This window comes from Poecilia formosa, unplaced genomic scaffold (genome assembly GCF_000485575.1).
Source record: "Poecilia formosa unplaced genomic scaffold, Poecilia_formosa-5.1.2 Scaffold501, whole genome shotgun sequence".
Lineage (NCBI taxonomy): Eukaryota > Metazoa > Chordata > Actinopteri > Cyprinodontiformes > Poeciliidae > Poecilia > Poecilia formosa.
Genome location: NW_006800440.1, coordinates 45,901 through 56,705, shown reverse-complemented (window position 1 = coordinate 56,705; position 10,805 = coordinate 45,901).

The window sequence follows — 10,805 nt, the reverse complement described above, 5'->3', positions numbered from 1 at the left end:
TCTTTCAACAAGTAAAACACAATGTTTCACAACTGAAACATCATTCTTACAGAAGTAGGAAGTCTGACAGTTCCTCCTGCAGCTTTATTGCTATTTTTGAGGATTCTATGATCATTTTACTGTTGAATCTTTTTGCTCTTATTTGCTTTTGAGAGAGACGAGCCTCTTGATATTTGGTTTTTGGAAGTGCGACCGATCAGCATTCACCTCCCTGACGCTCTTCCACTCGTATTTGAGGTCACGTTTTCTTCATCGGAGTGCAGAAGATGAGGAAATGAGATTGCGGTCATACCATGAAGATGTTTTGGAGGGGATAATTGTGTGTTACAATCTACAACTACTGCAAAGATCTGCAAAATCCACAAATCCTGACTAAAGCAGCATTCATCCACTTCAATTACAGGTTGTAAAAAACACATAAAAGCCTGAAATTAAACTGCAGAGCACTCCACTGTATTGGCAACTGAGACATCATTAAAAGCAAATCTGGTTTTGAATAAACTTTTCTTATAAGCGCTCTTGTCAAATGAGGAGACACTGGATTTCTACCAGGAGAGGGAGATGTTGGGCTTTAGTGAGAATTAACATTGGCATTTTGGAGCATAAATGAACATAAAAATGCATTATTTAGGCAGTGGCTTTATCCCTAAACCAAAGATTTGTGATTAAAAATTAAGATCTATAATTTAGAATTTTAAAGAGGCAGAAGAAAGACAATTTCAGTACAGATTCAGGCACTGCATTTTCTGCCTCATATTAGAGCATTTTCGTTTATCTGGCTTAAACAAATCAATGTTTTCCTTCTGAAATCAGCATATTCATGCAAAAACGTAATTTTTTTCAGCCCACGTCATGCTCTGAGACCTCCGGTGTATTATTTAAGCATTAAGTCAACCTTGCCATTAACACTTCATTAGTATTCAACAGCTAGCCCCTCGGATATCTCTTTTACCGGAGCAAGCTGATGCTGGCTGGTCTCTAAAAGAACCTGAGCTAAAGGTCAGACATTTAGTGTAATCGAGCAGGAAGAAAAGGATTAGCTACAAGTTGGGTCCAACATAAACCCACTCTGGCTCCAGGCCAACTGACTCGTCTCAGTTTAATATTTCTTCTTTTTTCCTTCAGTTTTCAATAAAAAATCTATTAGCGCAACTAAAATTTGTTCTAAACTTCCACTGAGGAGTCCTATTCAAACTGAAATATTAGGTTTGTCCTAAATGCATTTTTGTAGTTGTTACACAAATATTAGGTTGATATCTTCCTACTGTTAGCTGCTGCCCCTGTTGGAGAAATATAACTTATTAGCTTGTTTACCATAAAAGTACTACTGACATTACTTACAAATAGTAAAAACAATATGACACAGTTAAATACCACTCTACTTTTCAAAATCCAATTTTTACTATATTTGCTAGTCCTGCAAGGTTAAAATCAAGAGCCACAATAACACTAGTATGATGGAAGTTAATTACAAGTGATGCTAATAATAGCAGATATGTTATATACATAGAGGACCATAAGAGTGATAAAGCATCTGGTTTTGTCATGTTGGTGTGGGAGAGGGGACCCAAATGAAAATCTGTTAGGGCCGGCCCTGCAGCAGAAACCTGCATAGCGAGGGTTGGTGTCCTGCGACATTTGGATTAATTCCCAGTGAAACACTCCTGAATCAAATGGCCAATTTACATCCTAAAGAAGCCAGGAAGTTCTCCTGAGTCCTGCTAGCTACCTAATTATATGACTCAGGTGTGCCCTGCTGCAGAGACTGGGAAGGAGATCTTGTGTTTTCTGGAATTTCATCACATTAAGTTTTGATTGAGGAGAATCTTCTGGCAGGTCCACTACACTCCTTTTAAGATTGGCAACTATTTTAAATGTTTCCCATAAGGTAATAATCATTTTAAAAATTGATATACAACCCTTGATTGATCAATGGACAGCAACAATTGACTCTTTAGCATCATTGCCAGTCTTTCTGCCATGACTTGTGAGTATTAAATTTCATGTCAAATTATGAAATATTAGTTCTTCCCAATTTGAGGATAAAGTACAATGCAAAAGCACAATCTTTCAGAGTATTTTTGGTCTCATTTCCTATGAAAGTATCTCAGTACACTTGAAATCAGACAAAACTAACTTGCAATAACTCTTGTAAGTTAGTTTTTTCTTACTTCACTTGCACTAGAATAAATGTACTAGAAACTAGACAACAAATGCCAGGTAAGACTTTGTGTTTTTCAATGTAGCATTGAGGAACATATCACACATTTTGTCAGTAGGGCTAACGGTTGTGTACCAAACATTTGACTCCAACTGTGGCTGCAAATCAGGCAATGAAATCCCATGACAGCACTTATTCGGTCAATAGTGGCGTGTTAACGAACCTCTTTAGTGTACAGCAAACATGAAAGCAGCGGCGCAGATCCAACACCATGGAAACCCCCGCTGGTTTATTCCTGCAGTGCTTTTAGCAGAAGAAGCTGTCACCGTTGTGACAATGAATGAGCCATAAAAAACATTCCTCCTTGTGTTTCTCTCTTAAGAGTTTAATATCTGAATCCAGAGTGAATCATTGGACAGCTATTGTCCAAGAAGACGTACATTTAAAGATTTAGGTGAGGTTTCTCTGTAAATATAACGTTTAGTTTCGTACGTAATCCAGCTGCCATATGTTGAAATTAACGAGCAGCTGTAAATTAAATGTATAGCCACTTTAATGCTTTACTGGAACAGCTTAGTAATGGCTTCTTATATTGAGCCAGATTCTCAGTAATTCTCCCCAATCAGGCACCATTTATTTAGTCTTAGTAGAGATCCATTCTGGTATTCGTCTCTTTTATTTGAAAGAGGTACAGGTCAATATAGAGGATAATCTTTCTTTTATGCTGCCTGAAATGATACTACTGGTCCTTTGTAAACCACACATTCAAGTACTGCTGCTTTGAAAAAAATTGCTGCTAAAATTTTGAAGGTTTTTAAAAACTAATTACTCCTCAACTCAAGTGAGACTTAACGATTATTTCCCACTGAGATGATATTCATTTCAGATCCTGTTTGTTCGCCTGAATTACACTTAACAGAAAAAAAACGGATACAAGAACTTTCTCTTGTTCCAAGCATTATGCATTACAGTAGGGGTGTCCAAAGTGCGGCGCGGAGGCCACTTGCAGCCCTCAGAACAATTCTGGGTGGCTCTCAAGAATAACTTCATTTGGTTTGGTAGTTCAGGCTGTTGATGCAAATCCACATTTAAAAACAATGTTGGAATGTTGCCAGGTAAGGTGCAACACAAAGTATTCGTCCAGGTTTTTTGCTTTTAATTGAATTTATTTGTAAAAGGTTTTTACTCTAATGCAGCCCCATCAGTAAACTTTAAATAAAGTAAGAGTAAACCACATCCTGTTCCCGTTGCTAAAAAGACACAAAAGATCCAGAAAAAAGATGGATTTAGCATATAGTCTGCTGTTTTTTGTTTTGTTTTGTTTTTTTAACCCAGCAAACATGGAGAACACTTTTTCGTCTTAAAAACGATGAAAAAGTTGTTTCTGTTCTCTGGTTTATCTTGAGATTATGGTGCAAAGAAGGATTCTTCATAAAATAAAGCAAATTACAGACAACGATGAGAAAAATGTTTAAAGAGACTTATACTACAGTATGTCTTCAGTCAGAGGCTTCATCAGAATTGCTGCAATACAGACTGCTATAGTCATCAGCATCTACAACAACTCTTCATAGAAACTTGTATTGCAATAACCTTAATTATGTTTGAATTGAACTGAACTAAATATCAAAAATTAGTCATGACTGTTAATTTCTCAAAAATAAAATTTTTGTGATCCAAACACTCTTTTCTAATAATATATTACAAAATAATACGTTAGACAAAATTTGCATCTCAGTATTCAACAACACATGTCCAAAGCTTTAAAATATAGCAAATATTTAAGTAAAGGTTAAAACTTTTACACAGACCGTTTTGTGAAAAACACAAGTGGTTGTCACAGCAACCAGTAATCATCTTCTTATAACTGTAGTCATTTATTGATGCCCACAACCCACCGCAGGCCTAGCTTTCAGCCAGACAGTAAAATTACTCATGTTTTTTTCTCTTTTTCTCTGTGTGCTATTTATGTGCAAATTTAGCCTCCATAATATACTTGCCTTCGATTAAATTAGACATCGGCCTCCATTATGCAGGCAGAGCCGCCTCAGCGACTGAAATGTAAACAGAATAATTGTCGTTGAGGTTTCACCGTCCACTCCAGATCCGGAGCCGTGTGGTAAAGCACATGATGACGGACATTAGTGAGCGCAACTGAATTACCTGAATCTAAATGAATGTATCACTGCCCTCGGTGAAAAATCAGCTTGCTGCAACTGCAGCTTCTTCTTGCCGCCATGTAATAAAACAATTCTCTATATATGGCATTAAATAAAAAAAAGCTTTACACTAGTTCACACAACGCAATTTTTAAATTTACAGTCAGTAGCTTAGCAACAGTAAAGTTGATGTAAGAAACTTTTTTTTTTTGACCACTGCACAGCCTAATAAGCATCAGGTGGATTTTTCATGTGTGCACTGTTGACAGCAGCGCACTGTCAGGAGGTGTTGGAGCCCTGTTTGATCTCTGAAGCCGGGGTGAAGATGGTTATTTGCGCCGCAGTAATGAGCTGTCGTTTCTCCTACTGTTCTAACGATTGCGCCTCTCCCTGTTCTGCCTTTGTTCACCCGGGTCCCTCTCTTGCCGGACAAGCTGCTCCACCTTTTTAAAAATCGGAAGGAGTACATCTGAGTTAACGCCCCCACTCTGTTTTATTCTGAGGTGCCGTATTTATAGTAGTCTTTGTTGTTTAAGAGGTTCTGGTGTTTTGCTGAGTGGAGTGGGGGGGGTAGCTCTAACCACTGATGTCAACAGGGTAGTTTATGAAGCTGAAAAACCTACAGGTCACATAAATATTCACAGGAAGGAGAATGGTGTTTTCACTGATGATAGTCAAATAGACTTGATTAGATTGGCAACCAAAATTGCAACATTTGTTACATTTTCAGCTGATCTGGTTCGCTTTCACACTGCACTGTCAAACAAACCGTAAACACTTCAAAAACCTGTCCACCCCTTAAGTTTGTCAATATTCTTTGTGTTTTTATTTATAAAGTATTGCTAGATTAGTTCATACTTTAATTATGCTTTGTTTCTTAGTTTATATTTGGTTCTGTTTGCTGTGTGTTTGTAATTATTTCCTTGAGATTATAGTCAGGTTTTGTACTTCTCGGCTTCTTCATGCTGGTCTCCTCCCTCAGACTTTTCTCCTTGCCTCAGCTTCTTCTCCTGATTAGTCTATCTGGTTCTCATGTCACTTTACAACTCTTCCTCAGTATTTAAGTTATACTTGTTCCTCTTTACCTTTCTCTTTAAGGTAAAGAAGTGGATTCTTCCATTTATTTTCTGTTTCATGCCATTTTGTGTCTTTGTTCATTCTCCTTGTTCTGCACCTTGTTCAGAGTTTCATAAGTTTTTTTTTGTTTATCTTCCTATTGTTATTTTGTTCCAAAAATTAGTAAATGCCATATCTCCAAATTTATATATGCTACATTCAGGCTGTAATCTCCAATTAGAATAAAAATAATTTCACCATGAACAAACCATGTCCAGGTGATCCTCGCAGAAAGTTCTAACAGAGTCGAACGAGGAATCGGAAGAATAGTCCAAGAGACAAAAAGCAGAAAGTTAAGATTTAGTAGGTTCAGTTTTTCCATGAAACGGATCAGTAATATGTTCGACTGCAGTGACCTCTACGGACATTCACTGTACAGACTTGCACTGCTTCAGACAAAGCATGTTGAAGCTCATTTAAGGTTTGCTTCAGAACATTTGGATAAGCCCGTGAAATATCGGGAGAATAATGCCAGATAAGACAAAAGTTTGACTTTGGGTGTCTTTGCAGTTTTCATTCATCGTATTTGGAGGATAAATGCAATCATATACCATCTCAAAAAACTTATTAGTGATGTTTGTAGGTGGTCTGAAGAATATTTTTTTAGCATATAGTACTGTCAGATGTCATTAATGAATGACGGATAAACTGGGAAAATTAGTTTGTGCAGATAAAATTAGGATCAAATTTGTTTTTAAGAAGAAATGACCTCATATGGACCCATGGAAGGAGATTTGGAAAATGCTAAAACTAAAGTTCTAGTCTTTTAAGGTGTGAATACTGCAAAACAAAAATATTTTTACAAAAGCAGTTAGATTTTCGCAAAGCAAACCTACAGTAGGAAACATATTTATTGAACATGTCAGCATTTTACTCTAGACCCAACCTGAGTGGACCTTCCCAGTTCAATCCATCCGCTGAGAGTTCTTCCAACAGTGTGATCCAAAACTGTCATATTGCACACATGCATACATTTTGTTTGTAGTAATATTTATTTCATGCACCTGTAGAGTTTAATATAACATCAACAAGTCTGAAAGACACTACAGAAGCTTTCAATGGCCTCAAATGGTCAACAATCATTTATAAAGGCACAAACAGCAATTTGAAAGATAATACACTATACAGTTGACTCCGTACATTAAAAATACAATTTATAACAGTTACAGCTGCACTACAGCACAGATATATTACTTTATAACATCAAAATCATATTTTAAATTTCAGAAAGGAAAACACCGCACCACTGGCTTCAATATGTAGGAATGATCAAAATTTGTACTAAATGCTTGTGTTCATGTAGGACTCATGCAACTCGGCCTGAGTAGAAATAAACATACCTGAGTAATGAAATACTACATGAATAAGAAAAAAAGAGAGTAATCATAAAAGAAGAATGCTGTTACTGCACAGACAACTCTTTAAAAAGTTGTCTCTTTTTTATTTTCTAAGTTCAGGAAAATGATTTGTGTGAAGTGATATTAGCGATCCCAACATAAAAACGGCAAAGATTTGATATGCTGGCTAAAATTAACGAGCTGAGATGCACAAGGTGGGTTCTACTGGTTGCACAGAATCACGCATCCAATTAAGAAATCATTACTGCTTCAAATGATGCAAATTTTATTACCACTGACTAAAACACACTTTGGTCTATTTCACAAACAGAACAAAAAAAAAAAAGATAGTTTTTCAATATAAGTTTCAGCAGAACTTAATGGTTGGTAACAAGCGTTTCATATGGCATCGTTTTGATTTCAGTGTAAAATCCCATTAACTGGAATTAATAATAACTGCCAACAGATTCGGCTTTGCCGAAAAAATGGAACATGTATAAGTCAAAAGATATTTTCTGCTGACTTTGAACTCAGTTCAGGCACTTGTGGTAAATGAGTTTTGACATTGATAATTAATGGTAATTAGGTTAGAAGTTCAAAATCAGTTCCTATTCTTGCCTGATTCAGAGGTCTACGAAGACAGAATATGTAAGAATACTGTTTCCTACTTAAATTGATCTTCAGGTAAGAAAGGGTACCATCCATTCTTCAGACATTAAAAAATTTAGTTTCATGAGCGTCACATCTTTGGGATGCAATACATGCCATCTACAGGCATCACTTCTATAAACTTTGCAAAAATGCTAAACAGATTTCATAATAATGAACTAGTGGTGACACACCTCAGCATAGTAAATGCTAAAAGAGGCTGACTTGGCAGGGCAGTTGGGCTTATTTTCCCATTGATTCAGCTACTAATTATTTTTGATCACTAGGGTGCATTCATATATTGTATAGAGTCTATACAATACCGACCATTGAACATTCAGCCCAAGGTGGTCGATGTTGATTATTATGTACTGAAAAATGCGATACATCAAAAACAACCTGGCCTATCGACATGCTTATAACACAAAATTTGTTTGGCGCTACATTTATATGTCGCAGACGCAACATTTTTTGTATGTGAATCAGATCTATTTAGTTAAATGTTTTATTTTTTAACTGACTAATTAAACTGGTATTGAATGAAGCTATATAGTTATTATGGACATTTCCAACACAACTTTTCCAAGCTACCACCATGCTAACAAAGCTTTGTTTAACTGATGTGATCCATTCGATGGGATCAGAAGCAACATCACAGAATAGAAGAAACATTCTGGCTTGTGTGATCATTTACTTTCATTTATTTTAACTGTTTTGAATTCATCAAAGAGTTCCAACAATAATCTGTGTTCAAGTTAACATCGTAGGTTAATTAAGTATTTACCTTCTAGTCTTGAACATTTGATTGAGCTGCTGTGAATTATTTTTTCTGTGTGCTATTAGAACTTTCTTTTCATGTTAAATGAGAGTGTAGAGTCTGGAAGGAATTTCAAATGAATGCTCACCATTTCCAGGTAATTGGAGAGTTATAGCAGAGAGTCAGAGTTTATAACCTATACCTACCCACACATTTGACCCTCCATCTGTGGAGGTGTGTAGCTTGTGGTGTGATGAGCAGAGCCTTTCCTTACCTGCACTGGAAAGTCTCACGTATAAATAACTACATTCCTCTCTGATGTTGGTGCTTTGATGTTTTGAGCCTGCTAAGCTCACTAACTAGAATCAGGACTTACTCTGACAAGATTAACTCACACAGCAGCAGCAGCATCATTTCGGGCTGCCCTAGATTACACCTGCATGGGCAGCTGCCAAGGTTTGTTGTTGATTACACTTTTAAACATTTTCTTTATAAAAGCTTTTTCTTTTAGTTCATTTTAGAGCTCAAGGCTCCCCATTATGCACACAGCATGCAGTGTTCGCAGGGGTTAGGGACCACAATTAAAATCCACAAACACTTAAAGGTGACCTAATACGCTTCCTTGAACAGGTTAGGATAGGTCTATGAGCTTTATTTTGATCTCCCTTCAGAATGAACTTTTCACTTTAAATCCAAACAATCTACTGCTGGTCAGAACCCCCAACTCAAAGTTTGCACTTGCACATGAAAATGGCTGCAAAGACATGTGCAATTATACAACTATAATTCATGCATCTATGAAAAGCAGAAGAAGAGCCTCCTGCACAACCAACAAGGATGCAGCAAGTGGTTTCTGGATGATAAGTCAACAACAAAACTCTTGTCTTTTCCACCAGCCATTGTACAGTGCACACAGCAGTAAAACCAGCTGAGCAAATATGCTGGAGCTCAGCTTGGGTTTCTAGGTGACAAGCTGGGCTTCGCTGGAGTTGTAAGGTGACAGCGCAGACCATGCTGATTCGAGATGTTACATTTGGAAGGTTTTTGAAATGGCTCATTTTCCAGACACCATAAAACATTAACTTATTGCCAAAAGATGGCTGGGTGTGTTTTTTTTTAAGTGCTTGGGCTGCTTTTAGAAGCAGTTGTTACCCAAATGGAAGTACGCAAACATGCAAAATGTGAATTTTGCATAGGTCTCCTTTAATACTCCCTCTAAAAACACTTTTAACTGCCTATTTTAACAGTTCAAACACAAAATATACCTTAATATTTATTAATATGCACAGAGAAAACCATCTTGGCATCATGATGGAAGCCAACATCCATGGGCTTCCATATCTGTGCTATCTTGGGGGATCAGCCAATCAGTGGTTCGGTTTGGCTGATTTCCAAAACCAACCAATAGCAAGTGAAGCAGCTAGACATTTCAGCTTCAAAAACCATATTTTCTTTTGAGTACTTCATATATCATCCATTTAAAAAAAATCTGTGAAGGGATAAACAGAAGGCAAAGGTTGCCAAATATTAATGGTATTGTGTCAGACGTGCAGGCCTAGGGGCACAGATAGCGCACTAAAGAGTCCTCTGTCAGCAGCAAGTTAAAACACCATTAAAAGGAGATTTTTTTGACAGACAGTAATAGGGGCACACACTTGTTAGCACACAGTGCTCAGCAGCTAGACATTTATGAGACAGATATGAGAAGATGAGTTTCAAAAATCCTGAAATCAACTTAATAGTTCAAAAAGCCATGTTTTAATGGTGTATGTATGTTCAAGTTAATTGGTTCAAGTATCTTCTGGTTTAGTTAGTTAAAGTGACACTAAATTTGAATAAGTTAAAAATGTATTTTAAAAATTGCAGTCAATTTTTTTTAACTCAATTCCTAAAGTTTTAATGAAGTATCAGCTGTGACTAAACTTTCAATTTCTTAAACTGGACTAACCTTGAACTTACAGCCACACTACTCTTTTGAGCTAACACCAAAAATTGCTTTCCAATATGAAACACATGTGAATTCAAATCATTCAAAAGAAAATGATCACAGTTATTCACCAAAATAAAGCAACAAAAACATGCACATTCTTCCATTTATACCAGATCCACATATATATATTTAGATGTCAACATACAGATTTAATATTTTCTTTAGCTGTTTGCATATTTTTCAGTCTCTGCTACACTTTAAACCAAAAACGTAAATAGTAATAACACTGTAATAGTAACAGACACAAGATAAAAGAGGGACAATACCACCAGTGCTTCTTGGTAAAATAATCTCTGCTTTTATGACACAGCTAAGTCCAAAAATGCAGCAAATATGCATCAATAAATTAAAGGAAATGTTTTCTCTTATTACTGTTTTGCAGCATTCCAGACAGAACATCAATATGACGACAACAGCAGAGTTGCTCACATGTTGATGGAGACCGGTCCAACATGCTAAAACGTTAACACCGATCCTCCACAAACTCATAAACACGGCCCTCGCTTACGGAGATCCAGCGGGCGAGCCTGGTGCCGGCAAGGTTACAGCTTAGAAAAAGGGTCTCTGACGAGCCTGTGATATGTCAGGAGGAACAGCACACACAAACAGAGCAAAACACACATTGTTCACCACTGCA